Consider the following 13,469-nt stretch of genomic DNA (forward strand, 5'->3'; position numbering starts at 1 on the left):
AAAGGTTTCCTTTCATCTAAATTGCGGAAACTTTGAAAAGATGAATTCAAAAGAAGCGACCTCAAAAAGTTAGTATTTTAAGAGGAATCGCCACAGTTGTGAAACTTTCAATATGGGTACCTCTAAAAGAGGTTATGTCTGAGGAGGCCTGATTAAAGAAGACTTTATGACTAAGATGTTTATAAAGCGGACTTCCTAACGGAAAATGTCAATAAAAAAATCTTCGAAACGAGCTCTTCGGATGCGTCATGGCTAATTGATATTCCGAAAATACCTTTTCTGAGGTGATGTCATCATTAAGGGATATTTAAGTTGGGTCTCCTAAAAGGAAATGAGATGAACTTTAATGTCTATTTGATCTCTTTGTAAATGATTTAAGAGAAACCATATAGTATTTTAGGGTCAGTACGTCATGCCTTCAGAATACACAGGTTCTCTGCTACTCAAGGTATTTTAGGCCAAAGGTAAGTCGCAGTGCACAAAAAGGATTCTGGGAAAGGAGACTTTCCGTTCTGCTTCTTAGTGAACTTGTTGGATAGCTCATACTACAAATTTATAGAAAAAAAGTAAAATGACTTAGTTTTTCTTAAAGCTGACTCATTGATGGTATAAAAAAACTTATCGAAAAAAAAATAATTATCGATATTTTTCCTATAAAAACTATCTTATATTTAGTCATATTTTCCGGAGTGTCTTCCAAATATGTTGCATTCTCTTCGTGCTTCAAGATTCTAAAATCCTTTATACTTGCGACCAGTAATCACTCCCTTGAAAAGCATAAATTCATATAAAAATATTAAATGGCATTAAATACCGTTATCACAAATCATTACTTGAGTGAAAACATAAAATTCCATTTATTCTTGATCATACTTTAGTGTACCTATCATACTAATTGCAAACTATTGGCCTCAAATGTCCTTCAAGTTACGCCGCCTGCTAGGAAGGGTGTAGCAATAATAATCATAGAAATTATTAGAAATTATGACAATCATATTTACTTTTGGCAATTTGCGCTTCCTGCTAGTTTGCCATAAACAACTGAAAAAAGAGAGAAAAAACAACAAGTATTATGTAACGGTGCAGCGAGCATAAGCGACGCTGATTGCTAACAAATAAAAATGTTCGCCAAATCCTCGAATTTATAGATTTCTGCAATAGGCCGGTAATGGACAGCGTCAGAGCATGCCAATGCCACATAAACACATACATACAAATAGCAGAGCCGACCAAGCACAAGCATAAACAGTAATCAAAGGACACGAGAAAGAAGTTAGTTTGACAGGGGCTAGTTGCGCGGAAACAAGTACAGAACATAGTAGTTCCTAGAATACTTATGTATTTATATGTAATTCGCATACGCGCCGACATGTATGCTACATAAATTGTCATAATTGAGCGGGAGTGGTTAGTTGTTAGTTAGTTGTTGTAAAATGTAAGAAAACTGTGGCGTTGGCTATATTTATATATTGTAATATGTATAAAAATGAGGATATGCAAGTTGTAAGCAAGTATGTACATCAAGTCAGTTCTACCAGAAGCTAATTAGTTTATTCGAATTTCAAGTACATATGTTCCAATGCCAATATGTTCCATGTTTTATAAACTATTTAAAAGCGTGTATTTTCCCAGTTACATTGAATTTTAAATAGTTTCAAGTTGCATGTTCCGATTCCATATTATTCCTAACCTTAAAAAATCCGATTATTGTATTTATATGTTAGTATCTATATTTATCCAAATAAATGGGGTTTTATTCGGGAATATTCTTCCAATTCCAGTTTCTTTCAAATACCAAATAAATATTGTTTTTATGTTTCTATAAAAAAATATATAAAAAAGATCTACATTTAATTTTATTCTGTTTGATATTCCATATCGCTCCAATATCTTTGAAATTTTCAAAACGCGAAATTGGGTTCATTTAAATATTGAACTAATATTTAAAAAAAATTCCATTCCGTTCCAAATGCACTGTATCCTTTCTTAATTATTTGTTAGGCTGCTTTGTGTTCACTACAAGAAAGTTTCATTGAACTTTTGTAAAATTACTGTGCGGAATCCAATATATTCCTTACCTGGTATTCAATTTTTCCTTGGATTTTATGATTGTGTACCATTATATTTTACTTTCTTTAATTTTTTCTGTGTCTCAGTTGAATTCCGATCCTAAGGCAATTATTATTAAGCGATTGTATAAAATTCAGACTTCATATTCAAAATTATTAACAATTTCTCCACATCATTTTGATCTCATTCATTCCATTCTATTACACTTTTCTTCATTTATGTTAACTTGTTCCAGTTTAGAAATTTTCTCAGCATGTGGTATCAAGTTTAATGTGAAAAAAGTAAAAAATTACATAACTAATGTTATTTTGTTTTAAGTTCCAATTCCATTTTCAATATATTATGTTGTGTAAGCTTTATTATATAAAGTGTAATAGTTAACGGTGATAAGTCTCAAATTGGTTTCAATACTGTTTCAGCACCACTTCAGTATTCTATTTTGATTTTCCAGCACTCAATTCCATTTTGTTCCTTTTAATAAAGTATATTTTCAAACAGATTGACAATCATTCTCTTTTCTGCGCTATATTCAACATTATTTTAAATTTTTATGTTCCAATTCCATTTTGTTCCACGAATATATATTTTCGCTTCGTTTTTATATATTTATTTAAGAATAAGATTAACCGATTTTTGTTTCATTTCAGTTACGTTTCAATTCCATTTAGTTCCTTATGGTTTTTAAAATTACTACACTTAACAATAATTTGGTAATTTCAACAAAATTTAGAATACTTTGATGTTTTATCAGTCGAAACAAATTCGTTTCTTAGTACTGTAGTTCAATGTTTCAATTTCTTTCGTGTTTACTAACTTTTTTGAACATTTTCTTGCATTAACTTTTCTGCATCACTGTTTCCAGCTTGTCGCTTTTTTGTACATTTTTATTGCTCGCCATTGCCACCCTCCCCCACAACGCTGCCACATTAGGCGAGTCAACTGCCTCGAAGTCAAATAAAAAAGAAATAAAAGTGTCGAGTGCATTATTGCCGAATTGCTGCGCGACATTGGCGCTGATAATTTCCCAGCATATGAAAAGCATACGCACACACGCTCTCGCACTTTCACTGGCACTCACGTAACAGTATGTAGTTACAACTATATGAGTAGATATATTTTCATACATAAATATTTAGTGCGCATCTCTACAGCATCTGCACCATATTGCCGCTTACTGATTTTTGTTACTTGCATTTACCACGAAATACCCATACTTTACCATTAAAATCTTGCTAGTTTTATTATTGTCACATGTACTCATATAATTTTTGTTTTTCCTTTTATTTTTGTTGTTGGTTTTGTTCTCCGCTGTTCACTTGCCATACGTGTCCTTTGTGCCTGACGCTATTATTTTGCACTTACACTAACATGATCATAAATATTTTTCTATGATATTTTATTGATACTCCGACCTAACAATGTTTGCCACCAGCAACACTCACACACATACTCTATACGTGTTACATCCTTACACATATTCAATATAGTCGCATGTGTTGTAATTATTTGTTGCTTTAACGGTCGCAGCTGTTGGCCGTTTTATGTAGGCACAGGTCGCCTGAGTTGTCCAACGTCTTCAAATTGTCACACAAAGGCGCATAAACTGCCGTTAAGAGTGCCGCTAAAGCCGCGCACACAACTACAGACAAATCTATGTATATGTATTTGTGTGTGTGTGTTTTCTTGTAGCTTTTTATTGTCCTTCGCGTTTATTGTTTGCACGCTCATGCTAGTGTTGGCAGCCATAATTGTTTGTTTCGCCTGCATGTCTCTCAGTATATTTCATGATAATTTGTGTTGTTGTTTTTGTTTTTTGTTTTCTACGTTTGTTGCGCTGTCAAAAAGCAATAATCATCAATTTTGATTTTTTCTCTCTTGTATCGTGAATGATTTTCTCTACTTAATAGCTTTTCGCTGCTGTTCTTTTTCCGCCATTCGATGGCCTTGCTGAGGGCCATTTTATTTTGCGTGCATTTACAATATTTGATTTCAATTTGATGAGTATTTATTGTGAGCGCAATGTGTGATACATACTCATACACGCACATATTAATGTTAATATTATTACCAAAACCACTGCAGACTCGTTTAGTAAAGCTTACGCCTATTAAACGAAGCCATTACTCAACTCTTTGCGAACCAAATTAAGAATGTTTTCAGCACTAAGCTCTCATAGCTCTCTGTACTTTTCCTTAAAAGCAGAAGTAAAGGCTTGCGAAGCACCAGCGCTTCTTACTGAAGTTCTCTGCAACACCGCCTTTCAATTTCGATAACCTACCGACACCTTCAGGTCCATGAAACCTTTTCTTATAAATGGTGGTATATTATTTTTAAATTGTTTTTTTAAACGGCCAACCCTCGGCTACCAATATTACACCTGGCAGAATCCTTCAGCCCTAAAAAAACATCTCATAAAATCAACTAACCACACGGATGTCATTTTAACTTGTAGCTTAACATCAAAATTTTCAAGACATATGTCGGGCGAAATTCAGATTACTGTACCAAATATGACTATATATATGTGGTTAGGTAAGTAGAACCTTCTAGTTAACATATAGTCCTAACCTTCTAGTCATATATATCCTAGAAAATTTCAAGAATAATAACCAAAAATAATATTAATGAGAACGAGCGCAAATATTTTTTTCGAACTGCATGCACATCTGCGGTATTCTCTGCTTCTAGCTCCAGGTCACACTTCCTTTTCTCTACATATCAAGAAAATACGCATTGTTAATAAACTTATCGACATCGAAGAGATAGTCGGGAAGCCTGAAGCCTATTTTGAAGCAAAAAATATAACAGATGGATGCAGTGAATGCATTGCGCTCCATGGAATCATAACTTAATATAATTGAAACTCCCCGTAATGCTGTGTGAGCCACCCAAAAAGAGATAACTTGTGTAAAAGGAAATGAGATGCGAAAAAAGAAGAATACGACAAACACATTCATACTGCTGGATCAAATTCAGAGCAAAGTTTCTTAAGGACGATCTACAGCATGAAGAAGCTATGACTTTCGCAAGCATAGGTATGAAGCGCAATGAAGTTAATCCGTGGCTGTGGAAAGAACCAACTGATAGACCGTTACAAGACAACACGAAAATATCATTTTGATAAGCGATAGTGAATATGTTGAGGAAAAGATAGAGAAAAAACGTAGGGGATGTTTACTACTCATAGTCAATAAAGACTGTCTCCTAAAATCAGCATAAATAACTTTGCTTTAAATAATAAAGCATATGCGAATATACATATGTGTAAGGTCTTGAATCATCACCTGCGCATCAAATACCACAAGCCATTGGTGACACGCCCTTGCATCCTCAAAAAGTCACGGTTTGGTGTGCTCTATGGGCAAAGGAAATCATTTGTCCTTATTTCTTTAAAACTGACGCTGACCATAATGGTATAGTTAAACGCTATAGAGTAATAATTAACGACTTTTTCGTGCTTGAGTTACAGGACGTCGCTGTGGACGACTTTGGTTCCAACATACCATACAGCCAACGAGATAATAAATTTATTGAAGAAAATTTTTGGTGAGCGCATTATCTGCAATCATGGCCGCTAAGAGGCCGTGCAATTTCTCACCACTGAACTATTTTTTGAGAAGCTTATTTGATGTCGATTATCTACAGGCACCACTCTACAACTAGACTCTGGAAAAGAGGGAATTTATATGCCTCTGTCTACTTGCAGATATTTAATCGACAAATATGTTATAAACTAAGCTGAGTCTCGGTGGAATCTATCCCTAACTTGCTCAACAAGCACACAAACGTGGCTTGGATGGAATGTGTGCCACAAATGCGGACTATTAAATTTAAAAGGAATGATATAAGAACTTTAGTAGGAGTTCTAAACGGCCACTGTCTAAAAACTGTCAGGAGGTAGAAGACTAATAAACATCTTCTATGCGATTATAAGGCTCTATATATGAACCCAATCGCAACTAACAGACGACGTGGCGCCGGTTGCACAGATAAAACTTTTCGTAGCACGGGCGTTCAGAGAGAAGCCAATAGAGTGCGGAACTTTATTCCGGGTGGTATCACAATAAGCCTCTTAAAGGTCTAGGTGCGTCGTTAGATATCCAACTCATCCTAAATTCTTGACCATAACATTAAATTATATGCGTGATATTTCTTCTAGAAATCCACACGTCTAAAAAACACCCTTTACGTCGTGTGGGTAGATTAAAATATGGTAACTAGTAAACGACTAATTTTAATCTTACTCCGAAGTGATCATAAGTAATATATTGATCATAAGTAAATTATTAAGAAAAATACATAATAAAAATATTTGTGTACATCCATATCTAGGTTAGATTAATTTTTGCAAGCTAACATACCAAAAATGTGCGAAAAATATATTAATATGCTATTAAAAAAGTTTTTCTGGTAGTTATTTGAGTTTATGAATTAAATACAGCTACAGTCAACAAACGTTGTACGCCGCCATACGGCAAATGTGAAAGAAATGTTTTAATGACTGTCAATTCAGTTGCTCATTAACATCTGCGCGCTTCTTGAACGTGCTAATGCCATTTTGTATACATTTGTTATGCTTAAACTCCCTAAACCACCTCAAACCACTTCAAATCGCTTAACAAACCCAACAGCTTACACACTTTACTCACATCTCACAACTTATCAAATGTAAATATAACTATGTGTGTGTGCTTGTAAAATTACCATTGCTGCGCAGAAAAAACCCAACTCGATTGTGTTCGTAATCAATTTGCCTGCAGGACAAACAATTTCATTTCGTTGCGCATTAAAATTTTTCATTGAAAAAAAGGCAGAATATTTTTTGATTTTTTCCCACTTTTAATGGCAGCAAATATGAAATAAAATAAAAGTAAAAATGCTGGAAAATATGACGAAAAATTTTTCATTTCCTTTTGAAAAATTTGAAAAAAAAAAACGGCATAACAACATTTCCTTTACAGCAACAACAACAACACTACACAATGATATTACATAGGTACTACCGCCTTAGGAAATATTGTGGAAAAATCCCCAAACAGCGCATAAATGCAATTCCCTATGGACATTTCTTCTTATCGAAAAGGAAAAAAGTGGAAAATTACAAGAAATAAAAAAAAGCAGAAAAGCAGAAAAAAATCGCTGTAAATACACGCGCAGCAGCGCTGGGCCGCAATGAAGCAGAATGTGAAGCATACTTAGAGGCGACCTTTACTGCGCGCTTGTCCCATTGGTATTCATCAATGTGCATTTGCATATTTTAGGCGTAAAAATTAATCACTAATTTTAATGTGCGCACAAACACACTCACACACACATTAAAAGAAATGTGCGTTTAAGTGTGGGCGCTATAAGAGTGTACCTCCCCCAGCGGCAACGTTCCCTCTACAGGTTAAGTGCGTAATGCTAATGTAGCAATTTTTAAATTGATGGCCAACGCGTGTGAGAGAGCGAGAAATTGTGGAAAAAATGGAAAGAATTGACGTAAGCGCAAACGTCGCTCGAACGCCTGTAAGTATGCAATGTTTGATGGCTTTGCAACAGCAAATGTAAGGTAAACGAATCGCGCGATGAGACGTTGTCATTCATATTCGGACACAGGATTCTATATTTTTTTTTTGTTTTTCGTTGTTGAGTATAAGAAAAGTAGTTGCGTTCAAAATGTACTTAAGACACTTTTATACAGATACTTATGTAATTTCATTTGTATATTTACAAGCAAACTTGCGCACTGCCGCTTCGCTTGCCGTATATTAATATTGCCATTACAATTTGCTTTGCTATTGGTTGGCGAGCGTGTTAAAAGAAGCTTAAGTTCAAGGACCTGCACGATATTTGCATATGTAAGAAAGTGAATGAGTAAGAGTAAATGAGTATTTCGTCGGAAATAAAATATAAGAAACATAATTAAGCAAAAAATACAGTTAACAGCAGAATTACTATTCAGAAACAGAGGACCGTCTACAGTCGAAGCACTAAGAAGTATCTTCATGAGTAGAAAAAGGAATAGGAGGTGATATGCCACAACTTAGTACCTAAAGTAAAAGTGAACTATTAAACGTTTTTGTTCTTTTTATTGATACAGCATTTCGATATCGAAGTTTCCTATTTCTAATGGTTCTGCAAACCATCCCTCAGTCTGTAAATCTGAAGTCAGCTACACAGCTTGGTGTATCTTAGTATGCTGGAACTTGCTACACGACTGTAGATACATATATACTTACCATATTTGATTGCTGCAAGTTTAATAAGTCTCAGTTTCTTACTGTGAATTTCGTTGTAGAAGCAATATTTTCCAATGGGAAAGCAAAGTTTATCTGAAAGAAGATATTATGGGTCATGTAGCTCTTGTCTTTCGTCAAGCGTGATAGAAAATAAGCGTGATATTGAAGATAACTGCTACCGTCTTCTGATGTGACGTTCACTCGCTAAGACGACTAACAGCATCAACAACGACGTCACTCTTTCGAAAAGGCAAACTTAAATTCTCTATTTAATTTCAGAGGAGTAAAAATAAAAACAATAATGACTTTAGTCTTAATAACTTTCTTTACTGATTTGAGCGGCGGCTTTTTAGCCTTTTCAAATATTCAAATTAAACTTCTTGAAATTTAGGCAGAGGTTATCAATAAGGAAGAAACTCTAGTGGCAATTTCACTGATTATTTTCATAGAAGCTCCCCTTCTCGGCGACGGGTTCTAAACTCAGCCAAACAACAATTTAATTTTAATAATATCTTTAGGTTGAATTTCACGTGGATTGGTCCACTTAAACTGCGTCAGCCGAATCGATAAAAATTTTTAGATATTTTCGCACGACTTTTTTTTTATTTTTTGTTCGTCAGAATTTTGATCTCCATATATCAGTTAGTATGTGTTTGGCAGCTGTTGGTTTACAAACGAAAAAAAATGTAAGAACGAGTTTGCTTAGAATTTTATGTTTTCCTTAAGAATCACGGCTACAAAATTATTGAAAACATTGCAGAAGTGTTTTAGGGAGTCTACTTTATCACGAACACCAGTATTTGAGTGACATCCAACTACCTCTTTTATTGACAATAACAGCGAGAAAGTTAAATAAACAGTGCCTGAAAATCGTCGTGTGTGCATAAGAGAGAAAGCAGATGATCTCAACATCGCTCATGCATATACTTGACACATTTTGTTTTTTTTTTTTTGTCAAGGGGTTTATATGAGGGTTTATTATTTACCCGCTGGAACATGATTTTATCAGACTACTACGAGGATTTTCGATATTAGCGAAGCGAACCCTTAAACTCACTGAGGCTTTTCTTCCAGTAAAATTCCGTTTAAACAATAATCTTCGAATGATTATCTTAGTCTGTCGAAGAGTTCCGCTTTTGGAATGTTAAATACAGTTCTCTAAAACATTGAGAGGTACATATATCTTCATGTTAGTTCTCCGCAACTGTTTCTTCATATCGAGATAGTTTAAGGCGTGTTGAGGAACAAATGCTTATTTGTTCTCTTTTACTTTTGCGAATTGTTACCAGATGTTTAATTTATTTATCTGCTTGGGCACTGATGACTTTATTTGTGAATTTATTTGTAACTTTACCTCTATCTATAACTACCCTTTTGTAGCCTTTTCATATTTGCTCAATTTTGGAATACATTTTTTATTTGAACATATCTCTATTTTCGTATCCATATTTTCGTAGTTATCTACCATATAGATATCTATCTTTACTGCTATCTTTAGCTAAACCTAAATCTGTAATTTATCTAGTTAAATTATATAAGCAGATGTATGCATATATACATATATGGTAGCTACATCTGTTTCTAAAATTTTTTTACACATTTTTTTCAAAAAGTAAATTTTTAGTTATCTAGATACTGCAACATCATTCAGAAATGGCTTGGTATTTGAATATGTTCCACCATTTTAAAATTGATATGATTGAATCTCTAATATCTTTGTCTTTTATCTGTTTGTGTAACTGTGTCCATATTTATCTGCATGTCATCTGAAGCTGTATCTGCATCAATATCTTCACCTCAGACAGAAAGTGTATCTGTATCTTCTTCTTTTATCTATATAAATAGCATTACATTTTAGTATGATTATCCATATCTTTTAACTGAACGTGTATCGGTATCTATATATTCATCTCTTATCTGAAAGTGTTTCTGTGTCCACACCTATTAACTGAATGTGTATCTTTTTCTAAGAGTGTATCTGTATCCATATCTTTTATATTTGATTTATGTGTATCTATGTAATTTTATTGCATCTGTATCTATATCTTTATGTCTTAATTGAAAGTGTATCTGGATCTATATCTTCATCTTTTATCTAAAAGTTTATCTGTATATGTAACTATGTATACCTTTATCTGTAATTATATCTTTTAGTGTAGCTTATTTCTATTTCCTGTATCGACATTTCTAGTAAATTTCTCACTACTGACATCTTAGCCCAAACTAAACCTCTCTCTCTCTCTCTCCCCTCTATGAGAGAGACAGTAAGTATTTATCTCTATTACCCACACATCGTAAACGTGTTATAATTCAGCGCACAGCACCTAAGCTACTGAAGTCAACGAGTACGCCACAAATCTATGTCAACAGCAAAATTGCTAAAAATCGCCTGTCGCGAACAAACGACAACCGGTTAGCAGCGGCGGGCGGCAGCGGTCGAGCGGAAAACTGTAAAAAATTTGAAAAATCACAGCAATCAACTCATAGGTAAGTACGAAGGCGCTGTGATGTGCATGTGTGTGGCTAGTAAGGGGTGGGGTAAAAAAAATTATATATATTTTTTTATAATTTTTTAAGTATGAAATGTGACAAAAGTACAAAGTGGCATTTTTCACCGCGCACACATAGACGCTTTTTCGTTAATTTTTTTTTTTCAAAAAAATATAAATTGTTAAATTGCGCGGCGGTACGTGTGCACATTAAAGCGAGTATGCAATTGTGATTGTTGTATGTGTGTGTGTGATTTTTTTTTTTTTAGTGTGAGTATATGTGCCTTTATGCCAGCTGCTTGCTATGGCCGCTGCATATGTGTGTGCCTGCCTGGCATTCTTATGATTTATGTTAATTTAAATAAGAGTGTGCGCTCGTTTGATTTGTTGTATTCACGTTTCTTTTGCTTACCACATTCACTCATACACCGCACACGCGCCTCGCCTTACAAATGCCGCGTAAGCTTTTGCTGCCAGCTACAGGCTCGACAGTGGCACCTTTGCACATTTTTCTTAAACACTTGCTCAGCAACCAGCAACAACAACTACTATAATCAAGAAAAAATGTTAACTTCAGCTGTAACGAATCTCATAATACCCTACATATGGGCATTATATATATATATAACATAAAAGTATAAAAAGATATTTTTCTTGATTTTAAACCGTCAGTTTGTATTGCAGCTATATGCTATATTACTTCGATCTGAACAATTTCTCTGGAGGTTGGTGCGATTCTTTCAACAATAATTTACGCCAAGTTTCGTGAAGATATCTTGTCAAATAAAAAAGTTTTCCATACAAGAACTTAACTTGGATTGTTCAGTTTGTATGGCAGCTATATGCTATAGTAGTCCGATATCGCCCGTTCCGACAAGTGAGCAGCTTCTTTGTTAGAAAAAGACGTTCGCAATATTTCAGGATTTCTTGCGTATATAGAGACGGACAGACAGACGGACATGGCTAAATCGGCTCAGCTCGTCACGTTGTTCATTTATATATACCTTTTATAGGGATTCCTTCTTGGTGTTATAAACTTCGTGACAAATTTAATATACCCTGTTGAAGGTATAAAAACTACAACAACAATAGTTGCCAGCAGTAATAGCTACCGCAGTCGCTGCGCTGTCGCTTTTTAAATCTTTTGATAAAGTGCAAATAGTTTGTTTGAAAGCTAGCTAACGGTAAGCGAGCGCAGTGTTGCACATGTATGCAAAAATGTCGAAAAAAAAGTTGTGTAAAAAAAATGTTGCAAAGCGGAAATCAGCATTTCGCCATTTTAACAATTCAGCATTTTAAGCGATATTCACACAACCAAGCGCACTTGCAGGCAAGCAGCATTGCACACATACATACATGACGCACTCACACCACTACTTAAACACACGCTCACTCAATCTGCTGCAATCAACGGCACACACAGGCTCAAAGTCATGCACATGACAATGTGTCTTTTATATACATATTCACCTATATATGTGCATGTATGTGTATATAACCACACACTGACACAAATTTATGGCATATGTGTGCGCATTTGTCCTGCCAACACACATTAACAACTCGTGTTTGTCGCTAACACCTCTTTTCACAATTGTATACATACATATATATATGTATATATGTATATGTGTATATATATATATGTATATATACATACCTACACCTTTTTGTATTTGTGCGCTGAAAAGCTTGAAAAATTACGCCTTTTTAAAAACTCATTTCTTCTTACTGCTTTTCACACGTTCGTGCGCTCAAAGCCTTTTGTCATCATATATTTTGGCTTAGAAATGTCAACTGCCTGCGCGAATTTTTATTTCTGCCAATTTCTGCAATTGTTGCCACTTTTTCTTCCACATGCACATAGCATTTGAAGAAATTTTCAGAAATTTAGCTCATCCATTACAATTATTATTATTTTCAGTACGTGTAGCCTATGGCAATTTAGTATTTACAGTTATTTAAATTATATTTTCCAAATTTGTTGCATACATTGCTATATGCTCGTAATAAATATATTATATATATACGCATATATGTACACATATATACTTCGTAACATAAAATTTTATAACAGTGCCCTCAAAGAATCCTGTAGGATTTCCTTCCAATATACATAAGCGGAAAACCTTTACGCCAGGATTATATTTTTTGAGTGAAAAAATGTTTTATGACATACCTAAAGTAATCTATGACTAAACTGGAACAATATTTAAGTTCGCAGCATTATATTATTGTTTGGAACTGGCATCGAATTTAGCTGCTATATATTTCCATTCTAATAGTCCTCTTTTGCCCTGTGTTCTGCCTACAATTTATGTTTGAGGTTAGGTCTAATAATCTACTTAAAGAAGGACCGATGTCCGAAGCTCTTCTTGCTAAGCAGCACCGCATACTTTATCAGCTCACGCATAATGATAGCGGTGAATAGAGAGATATATATTTTGAACGCACTGCTCAACAAGGGCTTAGAGAATCGATTTCATTTCTGGTTCTTCGACAGCCTTTCTTGCCTTATATGCTGGAGTCTGATGCTACATATAAGCAAGCCACTGTCGTATACTAGAAGTTGCATCATGGAAAACGGATTTCCTAAACATCGTATCAAGTATAAATTTCTGGATAATAATGTCATTTTAAAAGCTAATGGTGTGAATTCATGGAGAGGGTTTGAGATCGCATTTTTTAC

This window comes from Bactrocera oleae, chromosome 5 (genome assembly GCF_042242935.1).
Source record: "Bactrocera oleae isolate idBacOlea1 chromosome 5, idBacOlea1, whole genome shotgun sequence".
NCBI classification, from domain to species: domain Eukaryota; kingdom Metazoa; phylum Arthropoda; class Insecta; order Diptera; family Tephritidae; genus Bactrocera; species Bactrocera oleae.